The sequence below is a fragment of the Apostichopus japonicus genome, chromosome 20 (assembly GCF_037975245.1).
Source record: "Apostichopus japonicus isolate 1M-3 chromosome 20, ASM3797524v1, whole genome shotgun sequence".
Taxonomy (NCBI): domain Eukaryota; kingdom Metazoa; phylum Echinodermata; class Holothuroidea; order Aspidochirotida; family Stichopodidae; genus Apostichopus; species Apostichopus japonicus.
Window position 1 is genome coordinate 11,354,565 of NC_092580.1, and position 16,854 is coordinate 11,371,418.

General features: G+C 35.8%; 1 protein-coding gene across 1 annotated transcript in view; it reads right to left on the bottom strand.

The window, feature by feature from the left end:
* Positions 1-14,220, bottom strand: part of LOC139961449 (uncharacterized) — an 86,399-nt gene extending 72,179 nt beyond the window's left edge. Inside the window, exon 1 of the mRNA XM_071960627.1 lies at positions 14,059-14,220. The gene's annotated coding sequence lies outside the window, so the exon portion shown is untranslated. The remainder of the gene's footprint in view (positions 1-14,058) is intronic.
* Positions 14,221-16,854: the final 2,634 nt, after the last annotated feature.

Here is a 16,854-nt window from a genome sequence, read left to right on the forward strand (position 1 = left end):
ACATACACTGTAAAACATTGCCAAACCTCCATAAGCTATATTGCGACGATTTTAGGAACGATCAGGGCCTTTGGATACGTTGTACTCAGATAAATATATATATATATATATATATATATATATATATATATATATATATATATATATATATATATATAAAATATTTAAAAAAACACTGCTATCTGTGAAAGTTTTAATTTCTATTCTACTTTTGGAGAAAGATTACCCTCACTGTGAACATATGAGGTTCATCAATATAGAGTACATGGACTCCATGGTGTACCACTCACTCCAATTACGTAATTTCCTCAACTCTAAGAAAACATGCGAACTTTGATGGCATGTTTACAATACAACTTTTCGAGGACAATAAATGATCATGATGAAAGTCAAGTACGGGTGCCCTGTTGTTTATTTGAATTTCAAAGGAACATGTTTTGGTTGAGTTTACTAGAATTTAGAAGAACAATGGATAAACATTGACATTTATCCCTGCAATGAAAAGCCATTGCAACATCGTCATTAGTAACATTCCAGATATTTAGCATATTTTGAGGCTGAAATTGTTCAGGAATATTGCTACCGATCATTATTTTTTTCTTTCTTTCTATCTTGTTGGTTTATGACATTGTAATTTAAAATTCTGCACATAAATTTATTTACTGTGAATTTGCCTCATTATTTGGGTATTATGAACTAATGTGTTACAGGGAAGATAAGGAACCTGAAAACCTATATACCATATAGAATACATATATATATTTAACAAAAGTCTGTTCAACATCAACTGTTCTCCCTGGGGGCTCAAAAGTTCGATGACTTGATCTTTGATTTCGAGTAATTTGTCGACGTTTCCACCATTTTGTTGAAAACTGGATTTTGTTTTTGTCGAAATTGTAACGTTTTTATCTACAAATTGCGACTTCGGTTTCTGAAAAATGATAAAACAATTGGAAATGTCCACGTATTACGAAGTATATGAAAGTAAACTTGATTACCTTGCCCGGTGCACTTTTTGCTAATACTTTGATGCGCGTCTCCAGTGAACAAAAGAGTGAGGGGAGGAAATGCCGCGGATACAAGGTCTGACAACCCACCACCCCCCTCTCCCCGAATCCTCCTTCGTTCCTACGCCTTTATGATAATACATATAATTCTCTTAACATTCTCGAATGTTTTCATGTATATTACTAACTTTTTGGTCACTGGAGTACAGAACTTATAGCGTGATTCTTGAAGTCGAATCAAACCCTAACTCCCTGCTTTAATTATTAACTATATTTTAATTCGAGTATTCTTGTCAGCTTACTACGCCCCCCCCCCATCCTCCCCGCCCCAAGAGCGGGAATTATATTGTCCGATCATGGACAAACATCACATCTATATTACGCTACATGGACACTGATGTGGTAGCATACCTCATTCAAACCTTTAAACACTGTCTTATTTTATTTCGATTCACTAATCATGCTTTGCATTAATTATTTTGTAGCATAGTATTTCGCGGACTCCTAAGTCTCACGAAATCAAGAATACGTTTTCTTGTTAAATAGTACCAAAGGCATTTGAAAAAAATTGACATGAAAAATAGCAAATCTATTCTTTGAAGAACGTTCAAAAGCAAACATGTTTTATTCAACCGATATCGAGTTTCTTTCCAAAAATGCCCAAAAGGGTTTGCTATCAAAGTCGCTTAAAATCAGTTCAACCTTTGGGCTCAAAACCAGAGAGGATGAGGAGAAGTGAGTTGTTGACGAGAAGAAAAAAAAAAAGGTCTTTGAGAAGAGAATTGTCGAAACGACTTAAAGACTCAAGTCTCCCGAAGCAGTCAGTTTGGGGTTCCAACGTGCGCCCCACGCCATGCACAAAGATAAAGATAAGATAAGATAAACACGGAGTTATCAGCATAAAAGTCGCAATAAACGTTAAAACCTTGAAAAAAGTAGGTTATATTCAAACAACCTATATAGGCCTATATAATGCTTATCCTTCATTATTAAACACACACACACATTATTATTATTATTATAATATGTGCAAACAAAACGTGTGAAAAAAATTTCCAGTCTCCACCGGGATTCGAATCCGGGCTTTATATGCGGACAGTGCACCCTAACCAACTAGGCTATATGGATATACTGATTGTCTGTATTGAGTAAAACAGAGAAAGTATATTTTGGCAAACAACAGCAAATTTAGTCAACTTTATTTTACGGAAGTTACAGATAAACCATTAAAGGCTATACCGTGCAGTATAGGCCGTAGATTTTAGCTGCTAAATGGTCTACATAATTTAGTAAATGTATGATACGGTACTTAAAACTCCAGGTTAATCCCAGACATTGACAAAAGACAACTTAAAAAGTATCACTGAAGAAATATACATCGACGGTACTTAAAACAAAAATGATTTCTGGTTGAAGTTTTGAGCATAAGTGACAACTATATTGCTATCTAGCATATTTGGCGGCAACACATGATGAAATGTTCATTGATAAACGGTTTTATTAACCACTGACTTAGCCTGGCCGCACGAATCTCATGATAAAAACACGGGCACAGAGGAGAGAGAGAGAAAGAAAGATCACGAGAGGGGTGGAAGGGTTTATGGCGTTAAGGGAGAGTAACGGGTGGTCAAAATGTAGCGATGGCTAATTTCCTAGGCACGTGACAGGATACTTACAGGCCTACATATATATGCGCAGCTATACCATCAAAAATGCAACGGATTCTTATACACCACGCTCTGAGCATTAATATTCATAGTCATGCAGCTAAAGAGGGCATCATTATTTTCTTTCGCCCAATTCTGGAAATGACAATAAGGGGTTAATCAACGGTCTAGCGTGCGTTACTCACAGGATTAATGCACGATCGGGGGATAATGCAAGCGATGCACGAGGGCGGAGCCCGAGTGCATCCAGCGATAGCATCAACACTTTTATTAAAGTGATGCCCCGTGATTTTACCGTGCGTTACTCATAGGATCATAACCACGGTCAGCTGACCTGAATGGACCAATAGGATTTAGGAATCTTTACTAAGTATGAATGAATGTTTGATTAATCTGCGTAATTTCACTCCTACAAGAACATGTCACTTGTTATACCCACAGAAGAGGATTATTCTCTATCTCTTTCTGAGGGATCACATGACGCAGATTCCTGAATGCTTTTTCTTGGCAAGCGAAAAGCGCAAAAATATTTGATCACACCTCCTGTGCTTAAAGCCGCCATTTTGTTTTAATTTTGATAATGGGTTAACCACTCGATACATAAGATCCAATGACAATGCATTTCATTACATTACCCGACTTAGTTTCAATTCTAATAACTTGGGGTGGGGGTTGGGGGGGGAGGCGACCGTTCTCTGATATGTTTTTGCATGTATTTAAGGTTAATAAAAAGAAAATATCTGCGCCATTTAATTTGACAGTCACCGAAAGAACTCGTTAGTTAATCACTTAGCAACTTCCACGTGATCTATCATTGATGAAAACTCAGAATGGAATAATATAGTTTTGGTTACATTGGGTGCCAAATCCCGAGAGCTATTTTAGAAGTTATGTGAGCGGCTGCCATTTTGTCCAACGTGTCATGATATAGGACTACCTATTGTGGTAACTCCATTATGGTTGAACTGTAATAACATCACTGCTTTTCTGCTTGAAGTCAACTTAAGTCTTGCCCTGTGGTAAGATGGTTAAACAAGGCTCATTTTTTTACCATCATCCTAATCCACCAATTCGAGATGAGTATGGAAAAAAAGGGGGGGAGGGTGGGTCTGGGTTGTGGGGTTCGGAGGGAGGTGGCGCTTGAAGGATCACGCTGGAAAGTATACACAACCATTTCAGTATAACAGAAGGAAAATGGGTGCTTAAGAGTAAAAGATAATAATAATAATCAAGATAATACGGTATATATGATTCAATATTGTTAATTTGTGGCGAATCACAGAAAATTAAAAACAAGAGGGCTTTTGTCACCCCATTTTTTCCCTTCAGATTATGGGCAAATAGTCACCCCTGAAGTGGAATGAAATTTATTGTTATTGTAGCCCTTACGAATAATAATAATTTATGGAAAAAATAGCCAGCTTAGTATCCAAGGGCTTGAGAATCAAACACGGAATACTGTTTTAGAACGGTTCTCTTGTCAGAACCGATATTCCTAAGAAATTTAAGCCATTCGCAAATAGTGAACGTTCCTTTACCATGCTGCAAGTCGATCTCCAAAGGAACTTGGTTGCATTTTTTTAATGTAATATGACGTTTTTACGCACTTTTCTTGTACAAGCACCGGAATGGAATCCTTATCAAATTTCGATGAATCTTTTGTGTCAATAAAGATGTGTTTCTATCATTGATTATATATTATCGTTTTCTTATTTTGAATATTAAAATATTATTATTAAACATTCCAAACTTGGAGACTGAACACAATCCGCAGTTCCTTTGAATACCTATAACGTTTTTGCCGACATGAGAAAACAATGCGTACGTGTAACATATCATATACAAATAAAATTGAAACCATGAATGCTTCAATTAATGCAAGATTTACCTATATGCCCCCTCCACTTCCATCTCCCCCACCCCGCCTCCACCCCAAGCTACCTAACTTAGATAGATTAATGTTACCGTAAAACTCTCTTCACAACAATGCATGTTACCTTCTTCTCTTCAGTGTTTTAAGAACAAAACCTTCATTTCAAATTATTTAACAAAAGATGGAATCCTTTTGTGCAGAAAGACGCTCACAAAACACACAGACACACGGACGGACAGAAACATAAATACGATGGTATTATTGGCTCACCAAGATTCTAGCAAATCGTTTCTCTCTGTTTAATTCGTCTTCTGCAGGTTCTCTATCTTGTAGTGTCTCCAGTTCTCTAATATTCATAGATTGAGATGCCTTGACGAGAATCAATAACACTAGAAATACTCCCAAAATACCGGGGAGAAGCGATTGCCGCGAAGAATACATATTGAATCAAAAATCGGTCGTATTATCGATAAAATAATCCACCTCTCTCTATCTCTCTCTCTCCCTTTCTCACTCTCCTCCGCTTGTCCGTTCTGGCTCGCTTTCCTTTCTTTGAAAGATCGCCAAGGCAAAGAAGCCCTAGAAAAGGGAGAGGAAATGTCGACTTTCTGTTGTCTAGTCTTGTGATAGCTTTTTGGGTTTTGGCTGGTCACGGCTATAGTCTAAAAAAAAAACAAGAGATCACTATTGTCTCTGTACGTTGAATGACTAGAAACTAAATTCGATCAACGTTGTAAAACCGCTATAGATTTATTCAATGTGTCGCAATTAAAAGGTGTGCAACTCATTTTATCTGTCAAATAGACTGTTAGTTTGGAGTTGATTATGTCTCAATTAGTATAGAAAACCGCCGGGAGCATGTCAGAACTTGTGATTGGTTATGTATGCTTGACGTAAGACGGACAGCAGTTTATAACTGGTTAAAAGGCATAAACACAAACATATGCACACACACACGCGTACGAACACGTGTATATTCCAACTCACTACGATTTCAATTATATATATATATATATATATATATATATATATATATATATATATATATATATATATATATATATATATATACATTATATATCTATATATATTGGCGATTTCGTGAAAACAGGGACATGACCCCAAATTTTCAAAATCATTTCTGCAGCCATTTTTGGCTTCTAATATAAACACATTTAGGGTCTGGGTTATGTACTTTTTTTTTTCCAACTATACCATGTTCTTCTACCAAAATATGTGAATACATTACTAATGTTGATTTTTTAGGGAATATTTGAGGAAATAGTATGGATATTTCAAAGTCTCAGATTTCCATATTTGAAATCACCCTAAATAAATTTGATATATATGTATTGGTAGTGCCATTAGTGATATATTAAAATAATAATCACAATTCCCCTAAACATTTTTGGTTTGTAGGCATATATGGCTGTAACATATATGTATATATGTATATATATATATATATATGTTTATACATACATATATATATATATATATGTTTATATATATGTTTATATATATGTTTATATATATGTTTATATATATATATATATATATATATATATATATATATATTCACTTCATTACAATTTCAGGGGATCGGGGGAGGTGGGAGTGATGCTGAGGGGCTTTAGTTGTTCTGGTGAATATGATGAATATACGTATATACTTAGAACAATTGAGTCCGAACGAGAAACAAATAGAAAAGTAATAAGGTTAACATGGACTTTACAGATCGATGCGGTGGAAGAGAGTTCAACCATGGGAGTGGGGATGGGTGCATGGGGTACAAACCTCGCACGGGATACGTGTCTCTGATTTGGGAATGCAAATCGCAAAATCGAAGATACAAAACAACAACAAGCGAAAGGTTTCCCTTAAGCTATTTAAGCCCAAAGATACCATTTTTTGTTTGACTTGGACATTTCGTAAACTTACTTTTAAAACTTTAAGTTTAACATTCATTATCCTTAACGTAAGGGCACTTGCAATTTTATTTAAGAGGCATGTTTAAATTTGTCACTTGTTGAAACTTTCTTCTTCATAAAGAAAGAAACTTCCTCTGGGCTTATTTGTGAACCGTATATAAAAATCAACAACCATTGATAGGTTTCCCTCAAGCTATTGAATCCCTCAAAATACAGTCTTTTTTATTATCTTGACTGTTAACGTTATTTACGTTTACATTTCGTAACCTTACTTTTTAACTTTTATTTTAAATTTTATTATCCTTAACGTCTTTACTAACCACTCTTTGATCCCAAATAATATCCACGTAGAGTTCCTTATTTGAATTCACATTAATTTTCTTTTTGAATATTCACATAATAAAATTTACATTATGTAAACGAACGCCCTTAAATACCCTCTTAAATATGCTCTCCGAACAAAACAAAAAAACATACGGAGTTGGAGTGGATATTTAAAAGAATATCAAGTGGATATTTAATAGAATTTCAAGTGGATATACTTAAAAGAATTTCAAGTAGATATTTTAAATGAATTTTAAGTGGTTACTTAAAAAGAATTTCAAATGGACATTTAACAAACAATATAAAGTGGATATTTACAGAAAGCTATTCAAGGGGATCTTAAAGAATTATAAAACGAATATCAAGGAGTTATACAACGAACGTTTAAGGATTTTAAGGTATATATTACAAGATTATAAAGTAGCCATTTAGGAATTCAATACAATGGGGATTTTACGGTGGATCAAAACGGGGATGTATATGTAAATGTTTTAAAGTAGGATATAAGTTATGAAAGATTAACAAACCAAAATGATTTGTAGGAATATGTTTGTATGTATGTATGTATGTTTGTATGTATATAACTAAATATATATGTATATATATTATTAGAGAAAACCAGAGAAATATGATATGACTCATAATTGACAAATAAGGAGTAAGTTATAGAAAATATATTGGAATTTTCGGTCCCCCTGGGACCTTCGTCAGCAATACTTGGCAGTCGAATGAGAAGTACAAAATGTGACACAATGAAAGTATGACGCTAGATAAGTGTAAGTTGCAATGATGGAATTAAAACCAAATAAACCATGACTATACAGGAAGCGGATTAAGGAGCAAAGAACGGATTACATATGCTTGTAGAACTGGTAGTTGTTAAGGGGTCCCAAGTCTTTGTTGAGGCCGGTGATGTGAGACTTAATACGAAAGATCCAATCGATTTCTTTACGTTTACGTTCAGTAGTTGATTTGAAGTTCGAGGCAATTAAAATACATTTTAGGTTTTTTAGAGAATGACCATGAAGATTGAAATGTTCGGACACTGGGAATCCTGCAAAATTATCACGAAAAGACTTTTTGTGATTATTAAAACGTAAGCGGAATCGGGAGCCTGTTTCACCTACATAATTGCCCTCTTTGCAAAGTACACAATAGAAAATGTAAATAACATTAATAGAATCACAAGAGAGGGAAGGGGGTCTAAGACTAAAGTCAACATTGGGAATCTTGACCACGGTGCCTGGGGTAATATGGAGGCATATTTGGCATCTAGGTTTACCGCAAGGAAAATTGCCTGCGGAGGTGGAAACTGAGCGGGGGAGTCTGGAGGAAGTGAGAAGAAATTTAAGGTTGGGGGGTTGACGAAATGCTAGCATGGGGGGTACCTTAAACGATTCTCCTACAGACTGATCGTCTTGAAATACAGCAAATTCCTGTTTGATGGAGCGAATGAAAGATTTGATGAGGGGGTTGTAACTGGTAACGAACGGAATGCGTGTGTTGGGACTTTTAGACTTGTATTTTAACAAGTCCTCACGGCTCAACTTGTCGGCCCTGGAAATACCCTGTCTAATTAAGTGAAGGGGGTATCCGACGTTCAAGAAATAACCAGTTAATATGGATACCTGGTGTTCAAAATCACATGGGTTGGAGCAAATGCGTTTAAGTCTAAGGCATTGGCTGTAAACAATAGAACTCTTGAGATTATGTGGGTGATTATGTATATATATATAGATAGATATATATATATATTAATATATATATATTTATATATATATATATGTATGTATATATATATATATTTATATATATATATTTATATATACATTTATATATATATATATATATATATATATATATATAAATATATATATATAAATATGTATATATGTATATATATATATTTATATTTATTTATTTATTTATTATATATATATTTATGCTTGCTATCTTGCAATTGCGTCTTCCTCTTAACACTGTCATTTCAAAATGCTTGTATTGTGTATAATCGAATGTACTTCAATCAATTTATTGTTTTGGGTTGATTCTTTTCGATATTTCGTCAACAAGACTTCAGAATGAAGTCTGTCTTTCCAAATACTCGTTATGACGGTTTAAATTACAGTCCTGCGACTTCGTAGATGTAGATTTACGTGATGCGCCTGAATTTCAAGTGTCAGTACTTCTACGTACTTGTCATTATAGCAGGTTAAAGTAACACGTCTCTCCACACACACACACACACACATACCCATATATATATATATATATATATATATATATATATATATATATATATATATATATATATATTCGTGTACGATCCTAGATCCGCCACAGACCAATTTCAGCTTTGCTTTTCGATTCTTATCTACCAGTATGTTTGTTTTAAACATATATGTAATTGTGAACATGGCATTTTTGCCAAATTAATAAAGATCATTAAGTAGTGTTTCATATGAGACATTTTGTCATTAAATTAATCAATACTTAGAATTAGAAATGTTACGAATTAAAATTACAAATAAACAGTAGCTATATAGGAGTGTTAAGAAATGTCCCATTCGAAACATGTCCCATACAAAACTTTTCTACCTTGTTACACCACCACGCTAATTACATGATTTCCCCCTGAACCTTTACTTGTATGACTACAAGTAATGCATCTGTCACTGGTATTACGTATAACAGGTGATATGAAATAAGTATTTCCAGGATTAGCTTGGACTTGCCCTAGCAGTGCTAGTACGTTTATACTAGCCTACTGCAATTAATGCTTGCATGGAGGGACCAAATATTGCGCACTTAACCAAACCTTGAAAAACACATTTTACCACAATAACTGCTGATGTGCTTTCTTCAACGAATCGTATTATTGACTAATGGCGGTTAAAACCCCAGGAACTATGAGCAACAAAAAATTTAAGGCATCGGCCTATATGGGATATTCCGGGACCTTTTCAAAGCTTTAGTGCAGGTTCCAAATTGTCAAAACACCTTGTTCCTGAAATAACTTAGGCCTATAGGCCTATACATTACAACTTGTACTAGGCCTAGGAGCCTAGACTTCTTATGTATATAGATAGCTTACCTGGAAGTTGCGTCAGGAAAAACAATTAAGGCCTAATGCATACAATTTGAACAGGAGCAATAACCCTTTGGCCTAACTTTAGTTGAAATTAGTTAGGCTTAACGTTAGGCCTAGGCCTAGGCCTAAATAATTTATTGCTCGTACTCGTATAGTCGTAGACTAGGCCTAGTCCAATGAGCCTAGCCAGTATACCCGGGCACAGCTATATGACTAGCCTAGCCAAGGACAGTCTGTGCTTCGAAAATAATTAGGCCCCTATTGCCATTTAATGAACTACATAAATGTGTAACTTACCGTTCATCCCGCGCTGTCCGACTCGCACAAACTCCGGATTTAGATAGATTTTAAGAGATCTATACTGTTCCTAACAGTTTTAATTATGTCTACTATATGCTACAGTTACGTACGTATACGATTGAAGTTTACGTATATAGTTAACCGGACGGCCGAAAGCGTAACGTTATACAGTAGAGGGCGGGCTACTCACCGGTAAAATAAGATACTGTACAGTGCAATATTGGCAATATATAATAATAATAATAATTTATTTTGTAAAGCGTGAAATCCACAAAAGTGCTCTAAAACGCTATGTAACAGCAAATAAAGAAATATATATATATGACACAAAATATGTAGTAAAAATGTAGAATAAAATACAATATAAATGAGTATGAAAAATAAAAAGCATGCATTTACTTGATTGTTTTCTGAAAGGATCAAATTAATTCTCTCTTTGGGTAGTATGTATTAAAGGGTGATTTTATAATGAAAAATAAAAACATCGATTTTCATAGAAAGGCCGAAATCACAATGTATCACAGGTATATATAGACCTTCTTTTCTACAATTAAACACAAAAACACTAGGCCCTATACTATAATGTTTTGTCCAATAATTTATGACATCAGTAAACGTACTCTAATTTAGTTTTTCTTGTAGTTGCCATGTCCCATAAGGTCAACGTTTGTGGTTGGATCTGTGCCTTCTTTAATACGTGCAGGGAAAATATATCAAATATCCCAGATACTCTTGAATTATATAAACAAAATTGAAAAGGAGGAAATAATATGTCATGAATGCGACAAGGACACATCTCAAGTAAGATACCACCCGTGTTTTTCTATCTCTCTCTCTCTCTCTTCTGTTACTATAGTAACGGTTTTCTATTTGAACGCACCGGTTGACCGGAAACTTGGAATATTTTTTCCTTCCTTTATGCCTTACTTAAGACAATGTAATAATTAATGATGGTTTATGCCATGAAAATATTCTAAATTTAAAATGTTGACGCTTAGTTTTTTTTTTCTCTGCGTATATTTTACCTAAAAAAAAAAAAAATCGCCCACGAACTTGAAAAGTATGACATCTTTAAGTGTCCACGAGGGCACTTATAAAAGTGTTCGTATTCTGAGGAAGCTGGTTTTTAATTTACTCAAGATGATTTTTCGTCGGCAAAGACTTTGTGAAACAGGTTAATCAAAAGTCGATGCCCTTCAAAGAAAATGTTTCAATCGAAATGTTGCATTCCGTTTTAAGGGAATTATTTCTTTTGTAAATAATATGTTTTGATGAACATCAGCCAATAGAAATTGGCACCGATAAAGACTTACGTCCCAATAACCGGGGGTGGGACGGAGGGGAGAGGGACGAGGACGTGGAACAATGGTTGTTTCAGGTGGCTCCCTTGTCGTATATACCGTCATCAGTGCCCTCTCCTGTATCTCCACCCAACTCTACCCTCTGCCCCCCCCCCCCCAACCCGCGCAATCTCTCTTATATTATTTATTAATCGACAAAGGCATAGCTTTTTAGTTATAACCTCAGGAGATATTTTCATTTTCATGTATTACATATGATGACAACTATCTGTATAACATATGATCGGGAGATTTTTTTTTTAAATGGTTTGTTGAAGATTTATGGAGTATCTGGCAACAACTGAAAGGGTGACGTCATCATTTCAATTGGGTATAGACGATATGTGTTTGCTCGTTTTATTTTTATCAAATCTTTTAACCACAAGTGAGTAGTTTCAACTCCCTGTATTCACATTAAGAGCTAAGCTAATATTTAAAATGTACAAGAAGTTAAAAAAATCACCGTCAATACTCTATAAAAGGACAGTGCGGATTCTCTTGTTGGATGTATGCCGTGATGACGTCACAGAACGCTCACGATGTGTTGCATTTCCTGGAATGACAAATGAGTTTGTCAAGCAAAATAAGTTACCTCTCAATCAACCGGAATCGAGTTGTTGAGATTTTCAAAAACGTCGATGCTATTTGGTGCTATAACGATAACGAAGTCGCCTTCTCACTTGACTATATATAGCTGGGATACTTTAAGGTCTGATGGATATAAAATTTCACTAAGACATTAAGCTTTCGTGTCAAATTTTAAGAATGGTTTACAGTGATGAGAGGCAGTGGGGTGGCGGGGGGGGGGGAGGGCTGGCCCTCTCCTCCCATCGAGGGAAACAAGGTTTAGCCTTGGGATATTTTACATTTTTTTCGAGGAAAAAATTGACCACTCCTTCGAGCCTATAGGACACCCTCAGGAGGTATCAATGGTTTGGATACACCCCTGCCCTTCTTTTCAAACTCACACAAAAACTCAGTAGTTAGTATTTATTCGCGCAGCATTTAGACTTAATTATAGCCTACAATATTTATAGTCTAAATATGCCTCAGAATGCATCGTTTGACGTCTACTTTTTCAATTTCTCGACTTCTCAGATCCCTTATATGGGAGATGGCTTCAACCACCCCACCCCCTTCTTTCATAAATTCATGGATCCACCACTACCCCTTTTCTGTTTTCTCAAAGCATCAAGACTACAAACCTATTCTGTTCTTTCTCAGCCTATACAGCTGCATTACTGTAGTATATAATTGTACGTTATATAACGAAAGAACTATTTTGTTCGGCCTTTGATATTTATTACGAATTTAAGGGCAAGGACCTATCAACTGATTCCGAACCCCATCACCGGCCCTCCCAACCCCCCCCCCCCCGCCTCCCCCGATCCTTACATAGTCACCAAAGGCTATACAGGTTACAGAAAATATGAGCGAACTTTAATCACGGAAGTAAAACCTACATGACACTGATTGCACGATGCCGCTAAACTTCGATATTAATTTATTTTTTGTTTATTTCCTTTATACATGAACAGTTTGAATGCAGTAAACACGTGAATATATATATACAGACATATTGCTTTACCGATCCCTCAGGATTTAGGGATGATTTCCGAGTCTATAAACTTCCCTGCGTCTCGTTAAGACGGCGCTAAAAGTTCGCCTGCATATAAGTAGATTATCAGCAAGGTTTTTAAGAAGCTCGACATTTCCCAAAAGGACTGTCAATAAGGTTGTTGTAACCATGCATCAATATTATATGTTTTATTCAAACATTGATATCATTTTTTTCTACTGACAAATATGTCATATAGCTACCTGGCTAGGAAAGTAGTGTAATATATATAGTTTTGTACCTTTTTTAAAACTATTTTATTAATAGTGGGAAACCTTAAGAAACTTATAAGAAACTGCTCCCCCCCCCCAAAAAAAAAAAAGGGATCGTGGAAAACAATATGGAAGTTGAAATTCCCATTTCAATAAACGTGTCAGTTTAATAAAGTCTTGTAGTCACCGCTCATGCAGATTCTCATATGAAGTAGCCCTTGTTTTAATCACATAGAAACCTAAAAATGTTAACGACATTCATCATTCAAGTGATAGGTTATCATTGATTCTTTATGCATAGGACACCATGCTGCCTGTTCTGGTCTGGACCTGACCCATTGTATAGTAATGCATGTAACTGTTGCAGAAGAATTGCGTAATGTTCTGATGTGGTTTACGAGGCTAACAAATTTTCATGAAATGTCAACAACAAAAAGACTTGTTCTGGGATGTTCTCTATACTCGACAAACTTCCACCAAGCTACGCCGAAGGACAACCATGTGTCAAATTTGCTCATGTTGCTAAATGTTTAGCTGTTTACATTGATAAATAGAGTTAACTTGGCAGCACCACATTGATTAGGTGTGCATGCAGCAATTAGGTTTTTTAAGGATCGTCGGTATTCTCAACCGACTCATGAGATTTTTACCGGCCAAAAAGACTTCTATATTATATATATATAATATTATCCTACCTTACTTTTCTTCCTGTCATTTTGCCTGGGCCAACAGTTATCCAAGTACGCGACCGCAGAAACTTAACGTTCTTCCAAAACAAGGGGAAGGGGTTACATCACAAATATAGCTCTTATCTTTCTCACAGTGGTTCTCTTGACGTTAAACTCAACACTCTCAATATTTATGACATTAACAGTCATCAAACTGCAATCTTTTATGTTCCAAATTTCGTAATGGGGGCTATAACTATACCTACCTGTTTCAACATCGTTTCCCCACAGTTATTCCGTGCACAACCACAACACTGACGCGAATTAGCAATATACTCTCTTACTAGCATTCCTGTAAATCGTTTGAATTCCACCCAGGATTGAATCTGTTTGAAAAGGTCCTTTAGATCTGGAGACTCTTTGGGTGGTGGCTTTAAGCCTGTACATTCTATTGATAACTTTAAATCTTGCTATAAAGCTCTTTTGTTATCTAAATATTCCTGCCTTTCATTCCGTCTTATTGTTCAAGTTCAATGTATAGCCTGGATTCGTAGAGAGATGTGTGTACATGGTGGGGTGGGCGGTTATGGAAAGCCTGATGCGTAATAATTCGAGAAGAAACACTCAGTTTATCGACTGATACACTGTTTTTCGAGAAAAACAATATGCAACACACAAACACACACACACACACACCCACACACACACACACACACACATATATATATATATATATATATATATATATATTACATGTTGTATTTGCACTTTGCAAATGTAGAGACAAATTCAGTTCAATTAAGTCTATATGGAAATTAATAGATTCTTCGCGTTCTCCTATCTCCCCGTTAGCGTTACGTTTCGTTAGGTCACGTGACACAGCATGACTGCAGCGGACGTGATCAGTGTTTACATTCATAATAAAAGTGACAAATTAGTGAATAGGCATAAGTTGTCAAAACTCACTCGAAAATCAAAGAAAGAAACTAGACGAAAAACATCACTTAATAGATGATGCCTAATGACAATTTCTTGTATTACAACGAAATGATAAACTGTCAAGATAGACGCAATATTTTTCCTTCTTTTTTCCCCTTCTTCCTGTTTCTTTTTGAGCCAAACAACAAAACTGATAAACTCTAATGAATAAAAGAGAAAAAAAAACGAGATAGAGATAGAGAGAGAAAAAAAAAATGTGATAGTGCGGGAGGAAAAAACAGATAGCATATATAGAGAGTTGCATGGGAGATATAAAGTGTACAGTGTAAGGATTTATACTCGCCTAGTGGAAAATGCGAGTGATAATGAAGTGCCTTAAGTGGTATTCATTTCTCTGTGGGAACACAGTTATTGCAGGATTTGAACCAACGAGTCCCGTGTGGTGCGTATGAGAGATTGCCAGATAGGACTCAAGGGGGTAACCGAAGAACCACTTACTGCCTCTTGAGCTTCCGTACAAGACTCTTTAGAATTCACCCGGCAACGTATACTTCTTCTCGATATTTTTTTACTACTCTATTATTATCATTCAGCGAGATGGAATTTTTTTTCCGGTGTACACCGGGTATCCTTGAGGTGGCATTCGCATAATGGAACGCAAATTTTTTTTGGTAGAACTTTTAAAGCAGCACTTAGCGTTGAAACCTGAATCTTTCTGCCCCCCTTTTGCTTTCTTTTCCTTTCTGTTTTTTTGTTCAATGACGTCAAAATAACGTCATGATAATCAACAGTTCAGACTCCAGTCGAAATAATGCAACCATGTATCAATATGGTAGGTCGGTTACGTCCATACATTCTTAAAGTTCTTCAATACATCAAAGCAACTCTGAGAAAGCGTCAACGGTGTTCGATGACGCATGTTAAAATTCGTACTAAGCCAAAACGCGGAATCAAGTAAATATGATTCCCAATTAAAAAATGCAGGTATTACTATCCTGATTTACCTTCTTTCGATGTAAAGTATCTTGAATTCAGACTTTGAAGATAAACAAAGCATTTTGCTATTGCACATCTATCAGGGAGGGGGGGGGGGGGGGTGTTCCTGCTTATTACGGTTATACCATTAAATATATCAAAGACGCAAATGAAAAACAAAATGAAACGCCCAAAATACATCAGTGGTATATTTATATATACTCGCTTCTTCTATATGATTTTAGAAATCAATTAGTAATTACAAAATACATGCATGGGTTAAATCTATCTTTGTAAGTCATTACAAATGTATTATATACTAAGGGTGTAGGCCCATGGGGGCCGGGGAAGTGGGCTGGAGTTGGGGTATAGGCTAGTTGCAGTAAAGAAGCAAAGAAAAATGTTTGTTCTAGCTTTCCATCGAACACTAACAACTATTTTGAGCTCATAGACTGTGAACTTAATGCAAAGCGGTAAGCTTCAGAAGCAGATGCATGAATTTATAAATGAGGGTATGTGTGTGTGGGGGGGGGGTAGGGCGAGGGGTTGTAGTCTTGGAGTCTGGTTACCATGTAGGGTTTCTGAGGTTAATCTGGCCAGAAAGAATATCAATTTATTCGTCAAACCATATACATTCGGAGGTATACATATATAACCTATGTGGAGCTAATATCAATACTGTTGATTTTTTTGTGAGGATGGGGGTTCACCTCCACACTAACGCCCCACCCCTCGGGATCCGCGTCTGGGTATTGCGCAAGCAGATTCAAGCTGACAATCGCAACTTTAAAATTGCATCATCAATTTGTTGAAATTTACGGGAAGCCTTTGTGTAATGCAGCGAGCATTGGTTACCCAAACGTCCAATATAACCGGTTTTAACTATGTTATATCCTGATAATGAAGACG